At 40.7% G+C, this 22,075-nt stretch overlaps 1 protein-coding gene across 3 annotated transcripts in view; it reads left to right on the top strand.

The window, feature by feature from the left end:
- Positions 1-21,938: 21,938 nt before the first annotated feature.
- The window catches only part of LCA5 (lebercilin LCA5), a 17,699-nt gene continuing 17,562 nt past the window's right edge, over positions 21,939-22,075 (top strand). For 2 of the 3 annotated variants that reach the window (XM_015623247.2, XM_015623250.1), the window contains exon 1: positions 21,939-22,037. The gene's annotated coding sequence lies outside the window, so the exon portion shown is untranslated. The remainder of the gene's footprint in view (positions 22,038-22,075) is intronic. The other variant, XM_015623248.3, reaches the window with a different exon arrangement.

The following is a 22,075-nucleotide window of genomic DNA, read 5'->3' on the forward strand; positions in this document are numbered from 1 at the left end:
GAAATCCTGAATTTCTTGAGGAAGGTATACCTAGCAAGAGCCATAAAACTCTCAGTGCCGTCTTAGATCTTGATTTATCTTGTGGGAGTCATTGGAAAGCTTTCTACTGATTTCACTGTCCTCTGGACTGGAACTTAATATCAGGAATATAAAGTCCTAAAATGGGAATTCAAGTAGCAATCTTGCAGAGATGTATGCATTAATTGGCTTTCATGAGAGTGCTTGTTGAAAGAAAAAAAGCAAACATTATTGGAGTGCACTTAGGTACAAAGGTTAAGATTTTCTGGCTTCAGTGCTCCTGTCTTCACTTAAGCATAACTTTTACTATGGGAACCACAAACTGGTGAACAACGAGTGTTTATTGTTTAATTGCTGCTGACCGACCAGGGAAAGCAGCAAAGGAGACAAACTTGTTTTTATGCTGGTTTGTAAGAGAACACCAAGCAATGTGTTAAAATTCTGTGATAGGTGAGTAATTGTAGGAATTTGCTGGAAAGTTCCCGTTACCTTAGTGAATTTCTTTCACACTGCAGGATCATTTCTGACAACAAATTTTCCTGGATTTCTCAAAGTTTTCTTTAAAAGATGAAGGTGCTTACTTCCTACCTATTTCTCTATTTACTCACTACTAGAAAATATTTGGTTTAATATTCTGTTTTGACCACATTCTCATTTTATGAAACAAATAAAATCAGGGCAACCCCCTACAGCTGATTGTACATGATTCACTCACAGCACAAATACATAACTTTAAACTATAATATTAATAACTCCTACTTGCTAATATATTTCATAAATACTGTAAAGTGGGGGAAAAAAGGCAGCAAGAGTGATTCTGAAACATGCTGGACATCTTTATCTCTCACTAAATAGAAGAAGAGAATGCTCCTACATCTCAGAGACACATAACCAATATCTCAGAGAAAGCATGTGGCAATGGCATTATATGGAAAAAATCCACAAGCTGTAAATAAGAAAATTAAGAATTCTAATGGGGGGTAAAAACTGTAATGAAAGTATTTTTTACTATTGTTTCCTCTTCCTATAAGAATCCTCTATTTTGTTAGTTCCAAAAGCCACAGATACAGTCTCCTTTCCCATGTGAAAAACAGCTTTCATTTCAGTTCATTTCAAAGTGTTTATAAGCTGCATAAATTCTCAAAAGCTATGGGGAAAAAATTGCAGACAAGACACTGCACATTTTTCTTTTTTATTGTTTTTAGAGTCTCCCTTTTGTTCCTGCAGCCCTTGGTTTGGCAGGTTCCTACCTAGGTTGGTAGGTTCCTAGTCTGAACTTAAAAACAGTCTGAGCAGCTAAATTCATCACCAGAGTTGATAGACTCAAATTGAGCTGAAGTCATGACCAGTCTGGTCTTCATGACAGAGCTCATGAAGATCTTCCTTTTATCACACTTGGCACAGCTTTAGCCAAAGCTTCAGCATCTTTATTCCACACATATTTTGAGAAACCACCAAAGAGTAGAGGACTTCTTGCCCACATTCAACTTGATAATGAATGCAGCAATTAAAGCATCCTTTCAAACACTCTTTGGAACTGATTTTGAAAAATCTCAGTCTGTATTTCAATTTTCTTGTAATTCTCAAATTTTTAAGTATATTTATAGTATTTCAGGCTAAAAATTTTGCACCTAGGTCTTATCAGTATGCAACACGGGAATTGAAAATCCAGACATCTCTCTCATGTCTCTCTTTTCCCAGTTTTTCCATACACACAATGAAGCTAGTTCGTTGTGGAAGTAATCCAGAAAGTTAGGAAAAATAAACATTACACTGAGAAGCTGGAGATTTTAAAGCTTGTAGAGCAGCACCTTACTTTATGTGGCTTCTAAGCATTGTTCCTCTGTGGAATGTAAAACCTATTGGACATCACTCTGTGATGTTTTGCACTTTCAAGTGGTGTACAGGTTAAGACTGGACATCACCCTTTGTCCTGCAGCTGCTGCTGGTAAATGTCCTGAGGCCACACCTTTAACTCCATTTCTATTGTACAGTTCTGGATGCTTGAAGACAAAATAGTACGAACTTTCAGTTAAGTAGAAGAAATGTAATAAATTAAAAACATTGCCAAAATGATTTATGAGCAGTTTCCCATGTTTACAGGAGGTACAGGAAGACTGGAGTAGACGATGTAAATTTATGGGGGGCAGGGGTAGTTTCTAAAGATTTCGTGGTCAGAATGATTCATTGTTATGCCAGACCTTCATGGAAGATTAAACAGAACTTTACTGCTGCTAAGGTAACAAAATACACACAAACCTGAAGCTCATGAGTGTGTGGAAACAGAAGTACAACTTTGAGCAAAGAACATTCTAGTTATGATAAAAGGTGATTGTACAGTAAGATGCAACAGGCATAGGATAAAAATATAGCAGAAACATAATATTATTTTTAGGACTAAAAAAATTTTTAAGTTGGCTTTTTTTCCACCTGAAAGAAGTAGTCTGTCTGAGGCATTTTAGAAGTTTCCTGGTCTGTGGGTTGTTGGTACCAATCAATTATTTCTCTGGGTTCCATGAAACATTGCTAAGAAACGGTGAAATCTCACAGACTCTGCAACAGTCCACATACTTTAAATTTTTAAAGAGGTCTTTATCACTTTTTTAAAAATTCCAAGGATCAAAACATGTTGAAAATTACAAATTTAGAATGCCCTTAAAAGCTCTGACAGTTCAGATCAATCTTTTTTTTGGTAGAAATGTGACTGTCATGGTAGGGAGCAGAAAATTAAGGGGTGAAGAAGACATAGTGCTCCAGCTTCAAGAGAGCTACAGAGTATCATCAGCTGCTCTTGCACCACAGAACACCAGAGAAAGATAACTTAAATGCTCCAAACCTTACAAAATGGCCAAGATAATGTAATGTAAGTACAGGACTGTTTCACTTGATGAGTAATGGCACTCATTGTGGTGGCTGATAGCTGTCTTGGCCAGACACAGCTTGAAAGAACATGAGATAATGCTGCTTGGAGTCCAACTCTCTGCATACATCCTAGAAGCCTCTGTATTTTTAAGGTATCATTTTATTCATAGAAGTAACCTCCAGGACACATTTTCTCTGCTATGCTTAAATACCTGCAGCTGTGGTCTGTGCATACTCTTATGAATCTTCTTCTACATGCACAACAGGTCAAGCAGCTCCTAGTCAAGATCACTCTATCCTTTGCAAAATTGTTTTGGATGTCTTATTAATCATTGATGTTTCTCAATAACAAGCTCATTTTCATCCAAGCCTCTGTTCTTTCCAGAACCTTCACTGCAGCTACACAGTGAAGGCCATTTCTGATTTTTCCCCACAGTCAGATTTTAGAGATAACATCCCAAGATAGAGCTCTTTCTCTTTTGACTGGAATTACTCTGAAGCTACGACAAAGCCCATGTGTTAAAACAGGCTCTTGGGAAGAGACAGAGCTGGAAAATTTTTGAGAAAGCTTTTGATTCTTTCATTTACAAATTTGTGGCATATTGAAGAACGCAGAGAGGTACAGCTGTTCTTCATTTCAGAATTATTTCTGTACCATCTCTTTATAACTGACAGAACAAAATAAACCCAAACAAACAAAAAAATTTTAAAAATTCCAGAGATCTTAAGTGAACTTTCCTTCATGCCATTTATATCTAAATGTACTTAGATAATTACAAAGCGGTATGAGTCCATTCTTCTCAGTGGATGCTCTTTAGCTGGAGTCACAATCTGCTGCTCTTTAGTTAAAACATGAATAGTTCTAGTATCTGTGGCTGCTTTGATTCCCTCACTGAATTTCTAATACTAAGGACCTTTGAAACAAAAAACATTTTCCTGTGAAATTCCGCATCTGATATAGGTCAGTCATCTGACTTGCTCAGTCAACTGAACTTGGAGATTAAAACATCTTTCTTGTTCTGTATAAATCAGACATCATTCCTTAAAATTCCAGCTCTGTCATGTAAAAAGTTCTAGAGTTCATCCTCTACTTGTGTCTTTAACGATCCAGTCTTAATTGGATTAACTGTTTCTGAAGGTGGTGGCTCTGACTGAGGAGCAGGAATTCAGGCAGGTTTCAGTCAGTGTCAAGCCTTCTACCCTGTCTACACTTTCAGCACAAGATACTGCAAGCAAATCAGGCTCAACAATGTCAAGTCCAGTAAGTTTACGTCTGTATTTCTGCTGATTTGAACAATCTTTAGTAATCTACATTACTGCAAAGGGATGAGGGATGAAAGCCCCCACAAATCTCATTTCTCCATCTGCTCTTCCAATGAAACCTAAATTAGAAAGCACTCAAGATGTGTAGTGCACTCAAAGAGCAGCCATGGAGCCTTACATTCCTGCCAGCCCTTTCCGGGAGGGGCCTTCTGCCAAGCCCTCGGAAAAACAATCTACCACCACATTCATTTTGGCTTTTTTTCAGCTGTTTCCCCATATCTGTTCAGTTCCACTCTGACAAGGCACTTTAGAAGACTAATTTCTTGCAGGATGCAGAAGTGGGTCGGCAATAATATTTACATATGGAAGGACAAAAAAGAGAGTCATCTTGTGGAGATAAGAAGCAGTTGAGTACATGAATTTTGGTAACTTTCCTAAAATATATGCACTAAATGAACTAAGAATACTTATTATTTTTATAGTATTCAGATTTTTTTTTAGATGTTTCACAGAACAGAGAGGTGGGGAAACATCTCAAACATGGAAAGCTGATGTAAATTTGAGGATAAGGATTATGTGTGCTCTGCATTTCAAGCATGGGTACAAGCCCACACAAGGAGGCCACTCCCCCACTAAGGGGACACAAGACTGTAATCGGTCACAAAGTTTGAGACAATCTTTAGGAACCATCAGAAAAAAATCTTTGGCCCACCTTTTATCCTCATCTCAGAGGCCAAAGGTGTCCCCACATGCAGCATGGGTGGCCCAGCAGTGGTCTGCTGTCAGGTGTAGCCCATCTCTCTGCAGAGGATGACACAGAGCTGACAGAGCCCTTCCCCACAGACAGGAGGCACAAGCAGCCTGAATTTAACTCCAGAGAAACTGTGCAGACAACTGCAGCCAACCTGCTGGCATTCTTCTGGACCAGGGCAGCAATACCCTGGCACTGGGCATTGTTGGCTTCTTGGACAGGGGCCAAGGGGAATGAAAGTGTGGAGAAATCACATGGGTCCTGTTTCCCAAACGGGAGAGAGGATGACCCAATCTGGAGAGGGGACTAGCAAGTGGGAGCTGAAGCTGGTAGAGGGAGAAGGCAGAAAAGGAAAGAGGGACAGCAGTAATTAGTCCTGTGCTGCAGACAGGCTGTATTGACCTACATGGGAAGTGATTGCAATGTTATAGGCTGTTTGAACCAAGATGACCCTTTTCTGCCTTGCCAGAAGCTGAAGAGATGTGGGTTCAGAGTGGGAGAACAGAATGGAAACAAGATGCTTGCTGTAGCACCATCAGGTTAGTGTAGGTACAACCTGTGCAGCCAATGCACTGAACAATGGAACATGTAGGAGGCAATGTAAGCCAAACAAAAAGACAGCCAAATAAATGAGAAACCATAGAGTGTGTCAGGTGATGGGTAGAGAAATCTTTCATGTTCTTCCATGCACAGCCTTTGTATTCTTTGGTAGCATAACCCTGCAAAATTGGTAATATTTGTTTATTCCTTTTAGATTTGTAGAATAAAGTTTGTTACATTTTGCATTTCCATGTCCTGTGTTCTGTACAATGTTTCCCCTGATCAGATCTTTGGTACAGCTGTTACCCTGTCTCAGAGCTACCTGAGATTTATTTTCCCCTGCCGTAAAGGTACTGGGGAGGCAGCAGTTGGAAAGTAGTATTTTCCATAGAGGGCTAATTAACCTGCAACTGTTGTTCAGTTGTAAAATGTAAAGTGGTGAAAATGCTAAGTGGAATATTTTAGCACTTCCCAAAAGTCAGCTACAAAACTCAGTACTGTTACCCCTGGCCTTGTTTGATCTTACCATATCTTCTTTGCAGAAAAAGAATGACATTCTTTTCATCTGTGATTTTCCACTGGGAGAACTGCTGGTTAACACAATAGGTATGTATGATTTTTGTCAGTGAAGGCTTGGCTTAGGCCAGCTTCCAGACTAGTCAGAGCATGAATTGGATGGTAAGAAAAAAAAGCTAATACAGCCCCATTTGTCTGGGGTTTTTTAATTAACTAGAAAATAATGATGAAAGACACACAACTGGTCTTCATAGGAAATTTGTAAAACAAGCATGGTTTGATCAAAGTGAGAAGCTATGAGAGGTTAGCAAAATTAATCTTGCTGCAAGAAATTGTCAATTCATCAAAACCAACTTCTCAAGATATATGTTTTCTATTTCACTAAACAACAGACATCATGCAGCCAGCAGGGTCAAGTCTGCTGCTCTGCTAATGGCATGGCATGGTAAGCATGTCAAAGCTGCCATTGATTTTTTCTAAATGAAGCTAGACTGAACTAAAATTACTTCCAGAATAGCAGATATAAAATAACCAATGAAGGTATGGCCAAGTAACTATGCTGCTAAACATATTTTGACAGCATACCTCTCTCGATCATAACCTATTTTACTCATGGTCTGCATAGGCTGTTCTTAGATAACTCCTGAAAAAGAAGCTACAGTATTTTAAAAACCTTACTTGTCTAAATTTCCTTATTTGTGTATAGGAAGTTGTTTTTTGACCACAATTTGTCCACAAATGGACAAATATGATATAACAGCTCTATCAGGCCCTAAGTGGGTGAATATTTGTGATGTCTACTTTCAACATGTATGCCTCCTCCACCCCCCAACCAGTCCTACTTAAAACAACAGGAGATAACATTGACTCAATACTAACTTTTAATCATGATAACTAAAGTTTAGGAAAGTCCAAGGAATATTAAACTCAACGCAATAGTGTTATAATTGGATGCAATATTTTTCAAAGGAATCTAGGTAACAGGACTTACAACAGACCCATTCTCAGAGTTTTTGGACTACATAATAGGCTGCACTGGAGGACAGTGTGAGAGGTTCCTCCTCACATCATCAGCAGTTCAAAGACTAGCAAGGGTTCAGCAAAGACCTTATGGGAGACTTGACAGAAGGGAAAAATATTGTTTCATATACCCACAGAGCCAGTTCAAATCTTTCACTTCAAATCCCCATTGAATCATTGAAGCCTGTAGCTGTGGTTCTTAGTCCCATTGAGTAGACCCCACTCAGAGAAGTAGCATTCAGTGAAATAAATGGGACTATCTGTAGGAAAGACAGATACTCCACAAGATGGGTTGCAGATTCAGGCTGGGAGACAACGGTGAATCATTGAGAAAGCACGAGCAGACTTCTTTTTAGAATATGACTAAAGGCAAGAGCCTTACAAACCTTCTATTGAATGACCCAGTGGTGAGACATGGACCTAGAGAAATCTGGCTTGGTTCTGATTTTAACAGCCAAACTAGCTGCAGCAGGCAGAAAATCAGAGAATCACATGCATCTTGCACATCTTCTTGAAAGCAACTTCTGAGAGACACTCTCTCTTGCAATATTTCTTTTTGGATCTTTCAGTTTTGTCACTTTCTGCAATGTAGCCATTAAGCATGACAAGCAGTAAATAAATGTTAAACATGGTCTTCTTACCTACAGATATTTCCATCTTGCTCAGATTCAGCTTTATCTATGGTATCTTCATGCTGTCTCCATGTCGCTGCCACTTCCAAGGCTGGGCTGCATCACCTCTTGGTCTGGAATTGCATCTGGTTCAACACAGATGTTGAGCCAATGAGAATGGTTTTTATGGGACTAGGATATGATGAAGATCATGGCTGAAGATAGTTTCCCTCACAGGCTGGAATTCATGTATTAAGAATAAAACCTTTAAGTATTCAGAGCAAATTTCTCATGAGACTGATGAAAAACAGTGCCATTCCCCAGGAACTAAGGGCTATTTATATTTCTTGGTACAAGTTACACTAACAAACAAAACCAAGTAAACTGGGATATATTATTTCTCCTATGTCTGGAACTTGCTGAATTCCAACAGAGATATGAACCTTTGTCAGTGAACCAAATATTTTTTTGTCTGTCACATGGAAATTCATGCCTTGTTTTAATATGGGAAATGAAAGACTGTTTCCAGATGGGTTTAGTGCCATAGAGCTGGTTCTTGCACAGAAGCATCTCTCTTATCTACAGAATATTAGTATGGACTTACTAAATTCAAGTTACATCTGCCTACATGATATATTTTATTATATTTATATTCTTCAGGAATTCAGGAGACTAGAGGAGGAAAAACAACAACAAAAAAGCAACCCTACATACAGTCTTAATCTCAGCTCCTCACTCTCTGTTTCCTTCTGTGACCTTGGAGTTCTTTGCAGTACTGATTTGTAGCATTTCCTAAAATATTAGCTCTTTTCTAAAGGTTTTGCTGTCCTTTTGCTATTTTTTTGGAAAGAAAAAAAAAGTTTGTTTTAGTAATAATGAATGATTCATAGCTCCTGCAGATCATTCAGGGACACCATTCATAGTTAATGATTAAATTTCAGTAATAAAACATGAAATGTTTGAAAGTCAACAGTGCTGCCTCTGAAGGTAGATCTTTGACAAAAATTGCTGACAGTATCAGAAGATTTTCCTTTATAAATATATATCCAAACATAATAATTTTGCTCTTTATTTTTTTCTCCTTTTTCCTTCTCTTCCTTGCATGCACCTTTTGTATGTGCAGTTTCAGGTCAATATTCTACCAAAATGGCAGTCTGTTATTTAATTTAGTATTTTTCTCTCTTCATTTAATTTTTTACTCATTTTTAGCCTGCAGTGATTATTTGCATGGAAAGAAATTGTCTTCAAAGTCTATATTTAGCCTGATATATCGGATTAGAAATGTAAGCCAATCATCCAATGAGGTTAATTTTAAATCCTGTGGAAATTGTACCACTCTATTCAGTTTTCTCAGCACTGGCACCCATCTTGTGTGCAGTCATATGACCTTTAACTCCAATGTCAAATGTAATTTTCCACCAAAGGGAGTACATGCAATACCCTTAAAACAGCAATTTTAGAATTTATAAGGAGAAGCCTGAGCAGCAGCCTTTTCTTTAAGTTTCTTTCTTTGATGAACGGAGGGCTCTGATTGTGTTTTAAAATATGCAAAGAATGAACATAAATGTCAAGATAAAAAAGCAGAAACTTGTGCTCATTCTACTTTTCCTACCGCAAGCAGTATTCACCAATTCTTACTTCAGGGTCACCCACCAATATTGGTAGACCTGCATTTTAGCTAGGGCTTTATTTATTATTTATTATATTTAGTCAACATTACTATCAGTTTTTACTATTTTTAAGTTCTACATCTGCCTTAACTGCTGCTTTCCAGCTCAGCATTCTGTCCCCATTCTGCCCCCCCAAAAAATCCTAACTTTTTTTATTTTATTTTTATTTTTTAATAATACTGCAGTTTTCTTGGCAGTGACTGTCTAGGGATGACTATCACATTCATCATCTCCATCGAATCTATTTATATCCATTGGTTAAAATCCAGCTTGTGATCACTGAGCTGCAGATGGAGCTCCCTGAACAGCCAAGGAGTCCATGCATCCGTGCCAGGAGCACTTGGAGTCACTGTGGAGAAGGAGCTGAGAGGATCTGTCATTACACAGTGTTTATCCCATCACCCTCAGAGAGGTGGCAAAAAAAGGAAAAGACTGCTACCTTACCTATGTATTAGTGTCAGGACTTTCAGCAGGCTTCAAGGTTTTTTTGAAGGTGACACAAATTTTATGAGTTATTAAAGACAATTTAGGTAGTAGATGTGATGTCAAACTTCCAATTAACTATTAACAAAATATTAAATAGATAAACTTTTAAAGTATGCGAAATGCAGGGTAGGAGTTCTTTTTAAAACATATTTTTCAGCAGAGCTTGTTAAATGAGAAAAAGCAGTTCTAACCTATAAACTTCTGGATGATCTGCGATAGGGTTATTTTTGTTTTCTAGGGCATGGGCTCACTTGAATATTTCATTCCTCAAAGTGCATGAACAGGAACTGAACAAAAGGTTTTAGAAAAGAAGGAATACAGTCAGATTATTCTCTTTCAAGGCCATGAGCCATGGAGGAAGGTCCCATCCCTATGCAGAGCTGAACTGGTTTCAGAAGGGCTCCACTCCAGGTGGACATCAGGGTGTCTCCTCATGGAGCGCTGCAGAATTAGGCTAAACCGAACATATTTAATATGATCGCAGAGAGCTAAGCTGCTTATCGCTGTGTGACAGATAATACATTATACTGCTGAGTGGCTAATAGATTAAACAGAGAAAGGCTGATGGCAGGGCATTTTCACTTCCCTTGGCTTACATCCTCCCCCCAGAAACAACACTGTGAATTTGGAAGGTGAAGGAAAGATTCTCAGTTTCCTCAGTTTCTCCAGAAAACCCGCTTTAAAATATTTATAAAGGAAATACTGTCTTTGGTATATGAAAAACTAAGCAATCCTTAAAGTCATCATGTCTCATAAATCTTGATATGAATGGATTCTGAACAGGAGTAAGGAATTAGTAATTAGCTAAATGTATTATTACAAGAAATCAGTTAAATGTTAAGAACTCTTCAGTTCAGTTTGGAAATTTCCATTTCGAGAAGAGGTTTCAATCTATAAAAGTACAAAGGAATTATCTCTGCTAATGAAAAGATATCTGTATTTAGTTGAACTGGTGTGTACAAGCCACTGATGATACCTGTCACAAACACAGCCTGAGAAGGATCAGGATTTCACATTTGTAACTACTGTCATAAATCAGATGAACAGAATGAACAGCACTTGCATGAAAATAAAGAGGTGTTTTTATTTTCTGAATTTATATTTTAGGAAACTGTGTTTATTTAGTCAGACTGTTACAGAACTGTAACTCTGTCTTGTTCCCGTGAAAATGTGACCACAGCCAGTGCCATGGCATTCATGGTTCAGCTAGCACTCTCCACAATGATCCCTGTGCATGCTTTGGGAAGCAGCACAGGCCAGGGCACACTCCTGGCTTGGAAACATCAACACAATTTCAGAATCACTGCATTACAAACTAAGGTAGTTTGAAGGGACTTCTGGAGGCCATCAGTCAGACAAGCTGCTCAAAGAGGCAACTACATTGGGTTGCTTGCGGCTGCATCCAGTTAAGGTCTTAATATTGCCAAAGCTGAAGACTCCAAAACATTTCTGGGCATCCTTCTTCAGTGTTCGACCACTCTCACGGTGAACAAATTTTTCCTACCATCTGGTCAGAATTCCCCGTGTTGCAAATGTGCATTCAGCTGCTTCTCATCCTTCCACTGGGCACTTTGGGAAGACAGTGGATCAATCTTTCCCACACCCCCCCAGCAGACAGCACTAACTTCTCCCTGAAGAATCTCTTCTGCAGGCTGAGCAAACCAAGCAGCCTCAGCTTCGCCTTGAATATCCTGTGTTCCTGCTCCTCACTGGCTTGGTGGTCCTTTACAGGATTCAATCCAGGTTTTAAATGTTTTTTCTTGTACTGGAGATCCCAAGACACATTGCTGAGTCATGTTCATCACTAGGATCCCAGGGCATTTTCTGGAGAACTGCATCCTGGCCCATACTTGCCTCATGGGGTTAATCTGTCCCCAAGAGTGACAGTGGGGACTGCAGAGTCCCACTGGCTGAGGCCAGCGCCTGCAGAGCCAGCAGGGCCGGGCTGGGACGGCGATGGGGTCAGCCCAGACCCCGCGGTCACCAGGCTGCTCCACAGCCACGGTGCTGCTGTGCCCGAGCTGAGGTCCCGTCTGCAGGGCAGTGCCCTTGGCACAAGACACGCAGCTGAAAGCAGCTGCCGATGGCAAGGGTTGGCCCGGCTGCATCCCCTCCACAGCACTTTGGAGAGCTCCCCCGGTCCCCAGAGGCCACTCTTGTCTGCACAGGCACGGAACGAGCCCCCAGCCCAAGAGCCAAACCTCAGGAATGGGAATATGTACCCAAAGCCCCAACAAACTCCATCCCTTGACCAGCTCAATAATAAAGAAATTAAGCAACACTGGCTCCAGCTTCCACCCTTGAGGGATGCCTCTAGTTACTAGCGAGCCTTTGCGAAAAAAAGGCAATTGGATGAAAGGAAGAAGGACGTATTTAAAGGCGGGACGACGCGATTTCCAACCCCTCCATCTCCTTTCAGGGCCGGTTTTATTCTCTGCCTCCGCCGGTGCTGAAGCCCCATCTAGAGCATGGCCGCGCTATTGCGCCCGCCGCCCCGCCGGGACCGGGCACCCGCAGCTCCGGGGCGAGCCACAAAAACCTTCCGCCTTTAAGGACGTGGAGAAAGGTTAAAAAAACGAAAACAAAATGTCCTGCTCGGCAATCCTGTGCTTCTGCTGACTGGGCCCTTGGCAATGGCACCGCGGTAATTTGAATTTCAGACCTTGTATAGAAAAAGTTGAACCAGATTTTTCAGGCAATAAATATAATCGCTTGGGTACCTACAGGCAGCTTTAGCTAGCAAGTGTCGTCAAGCAAACGAATAGAAATGCTGATATTGGATACTAATGAAGGAATTAACGGATTATGGGTTTATTAACGTCAGTCGACACAATTTCCCAAGAACCCAGACTGTCAAACAAATTTGATACTGTTTTAATGAGATTAAGCATTAGACTGATAATGAAGATTGTGGCTGAAATAGTGTCTTTGCCAAATTATTTGACACAATCTTGCATTACAAAACAACTATAAACAAAATCAATGTAGCATATTACATATTAATTTTTAAAACTGGTTAACAACTAAGTCATTAAAATACACTATAGCTGAAGTGTTTTCATTTCAAGGGATTGTATATTTTTCAAATTTATGGAAGAATCTTTTGGGTATGAATTTTTTCAATACATTTATCAATGCCCTTGATAAGAACTGCATCTCTGTACATAAAATTTGCACTATGACACATAAATTGCTGCTAATGTGAAAAACAATAAAGGTAACCATTCCATTATACAGACTCACTGATCAATTGTTGAGATTAAAAAATTGTCCAGTTTTGTTAATTCAAATGTCATCACAAATGCAAGCTCTTGCACTTCAAAACCAGAACCAAATAGCTAGATCTAGAACTGAGTCCTAAAATGCACTAGGGCATGCAAAAAGAAGTTCATAAGAAGTAAAGGGGTTAATCAACAGCAGTTGACTGATGATGCCACACTAAAAGTCCTAATCAAAACCTACATCCATGACATATGCACACATGAGAATTTAAATGACACAGTGTCTAAGTAGGACCAGTGTCATCAGCTCTAGCATTCCTTGTCCATAATATGTATTCTGGAATTGCAGAATCAGAGAATTACAGGGACCTCTCGATATTGTCTGAGACAACACCTACCTGCTCAGGTAGGTCAGCTAGAGTAGGTTGTTCAGGACCATGTTCAATCACATTTTAAAGCATCTCCAAGGATGGAGATTCCTCAACCTCCCTGGGCAAACTTCTTGTCTTTGATTGCCTGCGCAATTACAAGTCTTTTCTTATGTTTAAACGAAAGTGTCTGTATTTCAAAGTGTGTCCACTGCTTCTTGTACTGGGCATCTGCCTTTGGGCATCACTGAGAAGCACCTGATTTCTTTGCCTTTATTCCCTTCATCAGGTATTTACAGCCTCTCATACACCAGATGCCTCAATCTCTTCATGGTCCTTCACCAGACCCACTCCAGCATATCCATGTCTTTCTTCTACTGAACTGGTGTCCTGAACTGGTCCCAGCATTCCCAAAGTGTGCCACCAGAGCTGAACAGAAGGAAAGATCCCTCCACAGCTGACAGCACTCCCCTTCGCAGCCCCAGGTGGCATTGGTTGCAAGAGTGCACTGCTGACTTGTGTTAATGTGCATACATCACACATCCAGCACAACCTCACCTGCATGTTCAACCAATCTGCACCTAATTATCTCCCTGGCATGGGTACCCAGCTTTCCTTGTCAATGTTGATGCTGTTCCAGATTGAAAGTGACCTTGGAGCTGGGATCCAGTTAAAACCATGAGATTAGCTAATTTCAACATCAACATCGGGCCTTTGAGAACCCCTCCAGCCTGCTTTAGTCATAATTATTTCACCAAGTGACAGGTAGTCAGTGTCAATCAGGTCTTACAGGTCGTACTTTCATGGCATTGAGGATACAACTCCCCAGCTCTGCCAAACATTGTAAGGGTAATTTATCATTATAAACTTCCTAATTCCCTGAAAGGATAGCTACTGCCACGAGTGAAGATGAGTTTGATTCAAAAAAACAGATTTACCCCAGAATACCTGATATACAGCTACTCACCTCTTTCTGTGGGCTCTTCAGCAGGCAGCTGAGGCCTTAAAACTTAATTAAATATAAAATAACTTAAAACTCCCACATCTCTCCCATTCCAATTCATCTGGGTAGAAGCACTTCCTTCCACTACTAAAAAATGTGCATTTTCTTGCTTGGAACTAGTACCAGCTTCTCACCATTAAAGTTCATTACACCTTTTTACCTCTGGACTAAAAGTCCTCTACCAAGAGGAACAATAGACCTCACCATGAAACAATCTCTCAACCTGTATTGGTATTGAATCTTCTCTTGGGTGTCTCTCCCTGTAACACTGAGTTTTATGGGACCCTGGTGATTCTTGAAATGAGTATGCAAAGCTTTTAGTTTTTCAATACCTTTTTCCAAGTGTGGACACCAAAACCACCCACCTTATTTCAGCTGACAGGTTTCACTTGTGAAACAGAGAGATATGATGCCACTTTTCTCTCCAAACTGTTATCTCCTGGCAGTATCCAGGGAATGAACAGGACTAAATCTCCAACGATCAATACTTCTTATCGTTTTTTTATTACTTTAACCACATGGTGACCAGAAAAAGCTAAGGCAAGTGAGAGTAAAGCCTATTTCATTCACTTTGTTTGGATGGACATATCTCCTTTTTCACTGATGGTATGAGTTGTCAGAGGACTCGACCCTCAAAGCCAGCATTAGCTTTTATAAACATCCCATGTGCGGTCCTTCAATCTGTCTGAGCAGACCCAGGATTTTTCTTTGACTATATGAAACATCCCTCCCCTGCAGTCCAGGTTAGTTCAGTCACTGTCCTTGCTTTTCTGACAGCTACACAGTTACTTACTAGGTTTTAGAAGAGGATCGACAGTTTTGATTATAAAACAGAAGGGGAAAAACATCCAGAAAGAAGTCTTCATCAATCTAAGCATCCTTGAAGCACAGTATGGAACAGTATAGAGGCACAACATGAATAGTATAATATTCTAGCATTTGGGAAGGAGGAGTAGCGGGGGAGTTAAACTACTTCAAATCCTGAGATGACAAAAAGGATGTTCATAGAATCATAGAACATCCTGAGCTGGAAGGGACCCACAAGGATGACTGAAGCTAGTGTTATTTAATACTAATAAGGAGAATTCCAGTAAACTGATTAATATATTGCAGGAGTTTATGCACTACAAGCTGCAAAAGCTCAAATGCACACTTCATAGGATTTTAACAAATCAAGGATATGAAGTCAAAACTGCTGTCACCAAGCTGCTGTCCTTCACAGTGGTGCCCAAAGTGTCCAAGGAACATGTTCGGGTCAGAGGCATCTGAACCTTCACAGCGATGGGCAGCTCTGGATGCATATCTCATGGATAATTTCAGTCTGCCTACACAAAGAAGTTTGACTTAGGGCACATCCAAAAATCCAAGGACCCAAGTTCCAACTCTCTTCTATGAATGGGTTTAAATCCCTGCCTCCTACTTGCCCAAAGTCTGTGATACACAAGACTGTGGGCTGACATGCTGGCACTTCTTCCACATGGGAAAGCATTCCATTTTTCATTAAAAAAAAATAAAAACAAAGAGAATTTGATGACATGATTAGTTGTCTAGAAGTGGTGTGAGTTGTTCAGACCTCTTTTTGGGTTTAACAATACCAATCAAGATGTGTCTATCTTCTAAATAAAGATTTCTTTTAAAGGGAATAATTTTTCTGTGTAACTGAAGCAATAAAACTGTTTTCAAAACAGTTCACATTGAACACTGAGCCAAATTTATTTTGATATAAGATACATTCTTTTTGCTGGTATCAAGGATGCATTTGACCTCATTCCTCTACAACATAATGTATATCACAAAACTGTACAGAGACAGAAGAAAATTAATTTTCTATCCTAGCAATAAGAATAAATTTTAAAGCCAAAAGAGATGGATATTCAAAAGCAATAAACATTGCTTATGATTCAAGAATTTTTCAAAATTATTTGATCACTGCTTTTTTTTTCTTTTTTTTTTTTGTCAAAGGCTAATTTACATATTGTTAATATGAAATTACAGATTATGAAAAAACAACAGAAACAAGTCCACAGATATAATGTTTGTCCTTCAAATAGTGCTTTTCTGGAAAAAAAACCCTCCAAGAACAAATGCAGCATTTAACATAAAACTGCCAGATTCTGAATAATATGTGTGAAATTTTCCTCCCAGTAGCACATGTCTTCCAGAGAAAGATGTCCTTAGCTGAAATGTCTCCTTCAAATAATTTTTTTTTTTCCTAATCTGACATTCAATACTTCTTTGCTCAGCATCTTCTCCACCTTCCCAGGGTTTACTGGGCTTTTTTGTCATTTAAATAGCTTCTAAAACACTTGTTGCTAGACCACTGGCAATAATTACCTTGTTTTAATTTGTGTCCCTGCTAAAACACACCTACATTCACAATATGAGCAGTTAAAGCTTCACATTATAGTAAAGGAGTACCTTATTTTATTATGTAGAAGTGTTAACTCATCACATTGTAAATTGCATTCCTGTGATTCACCAGCAATCACTTTATGTTATTCACTTAGTGTTTCTCCACAAGGCAGCTGTGAGCTCAAAATCCAAGCAGGTATACTAACACAAAGAATTCTGATAAATTTGTAAAACCTCTGAAATCACCTAGTGCTGTGAAGTATACATAAATGTTTCTTTCACTGCACTATATCTGCCCTTTAATATTTCATATTTCACAGCCTTGGAAATTTGTACTGTTAAAAACAAATCCCCATGAACAATGCCCAGTGTGCTTCTTTTATACATCCTCAAATTCAGCTGAGTTCACGGAAGCCCTTTCTCCGGTGCCTGTCAGAGACACAAAAGGGGTGTCAGGAGCGCCAAAACAGCTCCAATACCACCACGGTCAGAGAATGCTCAAGAAAATCCTCTTGAGGAGGTTGAAAGAAGTCTTAGTATGAGAAGTGACACCAAAAGACATTCTTTCAAAGAGTTATAACGCTAAGTTGTCAAAGGTGAGCTGCGGCTTCTCAGCCGATGACTCAGGAGCACTTGTGAAAAGAAACAGTGGAGAGGTCTTGGGTCACTTCAGAGCCCAGGACATGGGAGGTAAGCTCTGAAAGTGATCTTGGGCTTTTGATTTCTCAAGGTAGGTGAGCATGCAGTAAGAAAAACAGCTGGCCTCCAACAAAACCACAGCTTATTTTGACACATGCATTAAAAAGTACAAGGAGACCATGAATATTTATGATGTCAAAACAGACTGACATTTATTTGCATTACAATTTGAAATATTTTGATTATATGATTGCAGAGAGCTGAGAGCAAAGGGAAGTGTGTGCTCACACACAACACATGCTGTATTCAGGACAATATGCCAACACTTATTAAGAAAAAAACCTTCAGCTGGACCCTAGTTACGTCCATGTTCATGCTCTAATACAGAAACCTTAGTCATCTCATAGGCCACCTTTATAGCAGTGGACAGAGGGAATAAATTATGGGGGGACTTAGCAATCTTAAAGGTATTTTCCAAACTAAATGATTCTATGATTCTATTCCTAGATATCTCCCTTGCTACTGGACACTGAACAAGCACACCTGGCAACCCAGACCTGCTTTGAACCAAAACCTCCATAGTACAAACCCCTCAATTCCAAACAGAGATGTTTTTGCAAGTGTGTATGCAAGGTACTACCTTTGGTATATATGCAGGGAGATGTATATAAAGGTTTATGCATGTACAAGGCAGTATCACATGGCCTATTCTGAGGGAAAACACCAGAAAATGCAGAGGCTGAAGGAGCCAAAAGGGGTCTTCTTTGGTACTTCATATCTTGTCTGATAGTTTTAACCAGCCTTTGATCTTTTGCAGAAACTGAATGTGTAAATCTTCAGATTTTCTCACAGTGAATTTTCACATCATGTACTCTGGTTAAAGCAAGCAGCACATCACTTTGGCTCCTTTATTTGTATGACCATGTGTTCTCTAAGTCCCCACTTCTTATATAACTTTTGGTATTGAAAGCAATACTAGAAAGATACTCCCTTTTCATATCTGAATGTCATCTTTGTTCTGTCAGTTCAGGGATTCTTCCAACAATCACATTAGGTGTAGTTATTGTAACAGTTCCCGCCCTGTTTGCCTCAGCTATTTCTATAGTGCAGTGGAAATCAATAGCATTTTTTCTAGGCGTCAGGGATTTCCCATCAATATTTATGTACAACAATTAAATGAGCACAGGTTTCACTCATCTGAATAAGCCTGGTGGCTTTATCCCTTTTGGAACCTCTGCAAGTAGAAAACTGTGACATTATGACCTGATTTAGTATTTGAAGGTTTCCAACCCCCTCTCTAGAGCATCCCTCCCCTCAGTTAAGCTCCAAGGCTAGGGCTGTTCCTTCTGAGCCTTCTACTTCTCCCTCTAGCTCTCAAATTAAATACTCTGTTTAAACGACTTTACCGACCAAGCAAGCAGTTAAGACATCAGACTTGCTTTACAGAGACTGAAGAAAACTGCAAAACTTTATTTCATTCTCAGGTGATTCATCTATTTGTCCTGTCCAAGGGAACGTGAAATACAGCACCATCAATTATCTGCTGTGTATCAACTGTTTGGTTGTTAGGACAATATCTAAAATATATTATTTGTAGTTTATACTAACACATTTCTATCAATTAATCCTTATGCCAAAATTTCACAATATCTGAATTTATTCCAGCTCAGCAGATGATTCAAGTCTGTTTGCATTATTCTGCATGGAGCATTTGATGGAGAAATCAGATGTCATTTGTTGTGAACAAGAGGCCTGTTTCCATTATGACTCAATACTTGTATTCAATACCTGGATTACACATACACACTGCCTAAATTCAATACCTATGTTACCCATACTCAGTAATTCAGCAAGTAATGATTACTTAGTCACTAACCAGGCCTCAAATGGTTAGCCATGGCAATTAGTCTAAAAATTATCAACACAAAAAAAAGGTCTCTCCCACGTATTTTAATGCTTTCTCATGTTTGTTTGTTTGTTTAATTGCTTTTTCTGCTTACAATTTTCCTAGCTACGGTGGGCATGGAGATGGATTATGAATTCCTTTCATCCTATTTACAGCAGCAACTGCATCTCAGATTCTGGCCTGGCTTGCTGCCAGATACAAGCAATACATTTCCTCCACTTGCAAGCAATAAAATTATTCCGTCTTTGTCATTCCCTGGATCTTTTTGAAGGACATCAATGATTCTCTGCCAGCGTTGCTGTGATGAATTATATGCTTTCACTGTTTAGCACAAGGGTGAGCCACACAAAGCCACAGAGGATGAATTTAGAAAGATCCACATGAGTTTTTATTGTTTATTGAAACCAATTTCATAATAGCAATGCAAGTACGGCGAAAATATTAAGTGCAATTAGGGAGACAATCAAAATTAGGAAATTCACAGACTGGTTGTTGGGGATTTTTGCACGCTTCATGCATGTTTTCTTGGGTATTAGGATCAAAAATGAAAAGCTCGATTCAGCTTGGGAGACTCCATATCAGTTTTGTGCTGCACAGCTACTTCTGTGTTTCTGAAATACCAGAACACATCTTCTCTCCTTTTACAGGAGTTTATGCTGACAAGTTTCTGATTGCATTCTAGCCTACCCACTAAATTACATTTTCCACTAATTTAATTAAATATATTCAGAGTTTTTGTGCACAAAACACATAATTTTTGAGAATCTCTCAAGTCTTTCATAATCATGTTTGGCTTTTTTCTTTTTCCTCCTAAAATTTATAATCAGGGGTGGGGGTGTTAATATCTTACTTTCAAGTGCATTAAAACTGTATTTTCCTCAAATATTTCCTTATTTTTATTGTGAAGTGACAGGCTGCACCCAAAAATATCACTTTTGGTAAACAAGCCCAAAACTTTGTCCTGTTTCTTCCACTTTTATTATTTTCATTTAATGGTCACTGAGCATTCATTCTGAACATCCAGAATTGTGGAGACACAGTTCTGCCAAGGGCAAATATGTCTCCCTTCCAAGAATGTCCCATTTATGCTTTCCCATACAGGCAGGTTATAATCTTCATCTGAAAAGTTCTACTTTATCCTACACCACCCAAATTCTTGTGTCACTTTGATCACTGTGCTATCATAACGTACTCCAGCAAGTGAAGCAAGCAAGATCTCCTGTTGCCTTTCCCCTTCCTCTCTCCAGAAAGAAATTTGCTTAACTACATTTGTTAATAAACATTAGCATTAGGGAAAAAAGAATAGCAGTAACTTGGAGTAATAAAAGCCAAGGTTTAGAAACCCTCTTACTTCTTTGTGGAATAAACCACAACAGCCTCATTACATTGGGCCTGCCTTTGAATTCAAGCCTTTTTGCTAGCTTTAGGCAATACTTTCATCCTTTTTTCAGCACACTGCATTCTTATTCTCCCTTTTACTCTCATCCCTGACCCATCACCTGACCCAAAGCCTTGTATTTAAACTGGCAATGCCACAACGTGCCCAAGGCTCCCCAAAGGGAGCCTTGGTCCCACTGCCTGGACAGGTTGTGAGGGGACACAATGGGTCCCAGCACTGTGGCAGGCTGCTCTCCTACCCTTGTAGTCCCTGGCAGCTCTCTGAACAGAATCACAGAAATAATTATGTTGGAAAAGACCTCTGAGTTCATCAAGTCCAACCTATGAGTGAACACCACCATGTCAATTAGACCACGACACTAAGTCCCACATCCAGTCCTTTCTTAAATACCCAGGAACTCTACCACCTCCCTGGGCAGTCCATTCCAAAGTCTAATATCCCTTTCTGTGAAAAAAATCCCTCCTAATGTCCAACCTAAGCCTCCCCTGGAGCAGCTTGAAGGAAGCTATGTCCTCTTGTCCTACCAGTAGCTGCCTGGAAAGAAAGGCTGACCCCCACCTGGCTACAGCCTCCTTTCAGGGAGCTGTAGAAAGCCAAAAAGCCTCCCCTGAGACACCTCTTCTCCAGGCTAAACACCTTTCAGCTCCCTCAGCCGCTCCTCACAGGACTTGTGCTCCAGACCCTTCTCCAGCTCTGCTGCCCTTCTCTGGACTCGCTCCAGCCCCTCAGTGTCCTTCCTGCAGTGAGGAGCCCAGAGCTGGACACAGCACCCGAGGTGTGACCTCACCAGTGCTGAGTACAGGGGCACAATCCCTGCCCTGGTCCTGCTGGCCACACCATTGCTGATACAAGCCAGGAAGTCGTTGGCCGCCTTGGCCACCTGGGCACATCCTGGCTCATGTCTGCCCAGCTGTCAACCAGCACCCCCGGTGCTTTTCCATGGGCTGCTTTCCTTCGATGTCACACGCGCCCAACAGAACCAAGATGGTGAGGGAAGGCAGAGCAGGGTTTGAAGCCTGCCGCTGCCGGGGCACAGCCCCGCGGAGGCCGCCGCGGCTGCCCTCAGGCAGCAGGAGCTCGGCGGAGCTGACCCGGGCCCGGCCCGCAGCGCCCCCTGCAGGCGCCGCCGGGGCACCGTGGCGCGGAGAGGCAGCGCAGCAGGGCTCAGCCCCTCCACATCCCCCGCTAGCGGCTCCTCAGCCAATCAGCAACCGGGGCTCAGACCCTCGCCAATGGGAAGAGCAGGTGTCGCCGAGCTGGCAGGGCGGACAACCAATGGCTGACGAAGGGAGCCCGCCCCCGGCCCGCCGCCCGTTGCCGGGCAGCCGCTGTCAATGGCCGCCGCGCGGCCCCTTTAAGCGTAACGCGGCAACCGCCGGCGCGTCCTCCGGGCGGGCCCAGGGGCTGGACAGGTACCGCCAGGACGGGCTGGGGACGGCGGGGATATCGC

The sequence above is a fragment of the Parus major genome, chromosome 3 (assembly GCF_001522545.3).
Source record: "Parus major isolate Abel chromosome 3, Parus_major1.1, whole genome shotgun sequence".
Lineage (NCBI taxonomy): Eukaryota > Metazoa > Chordata > Aves > Passeriformes > Paridae > Parus > Parus major.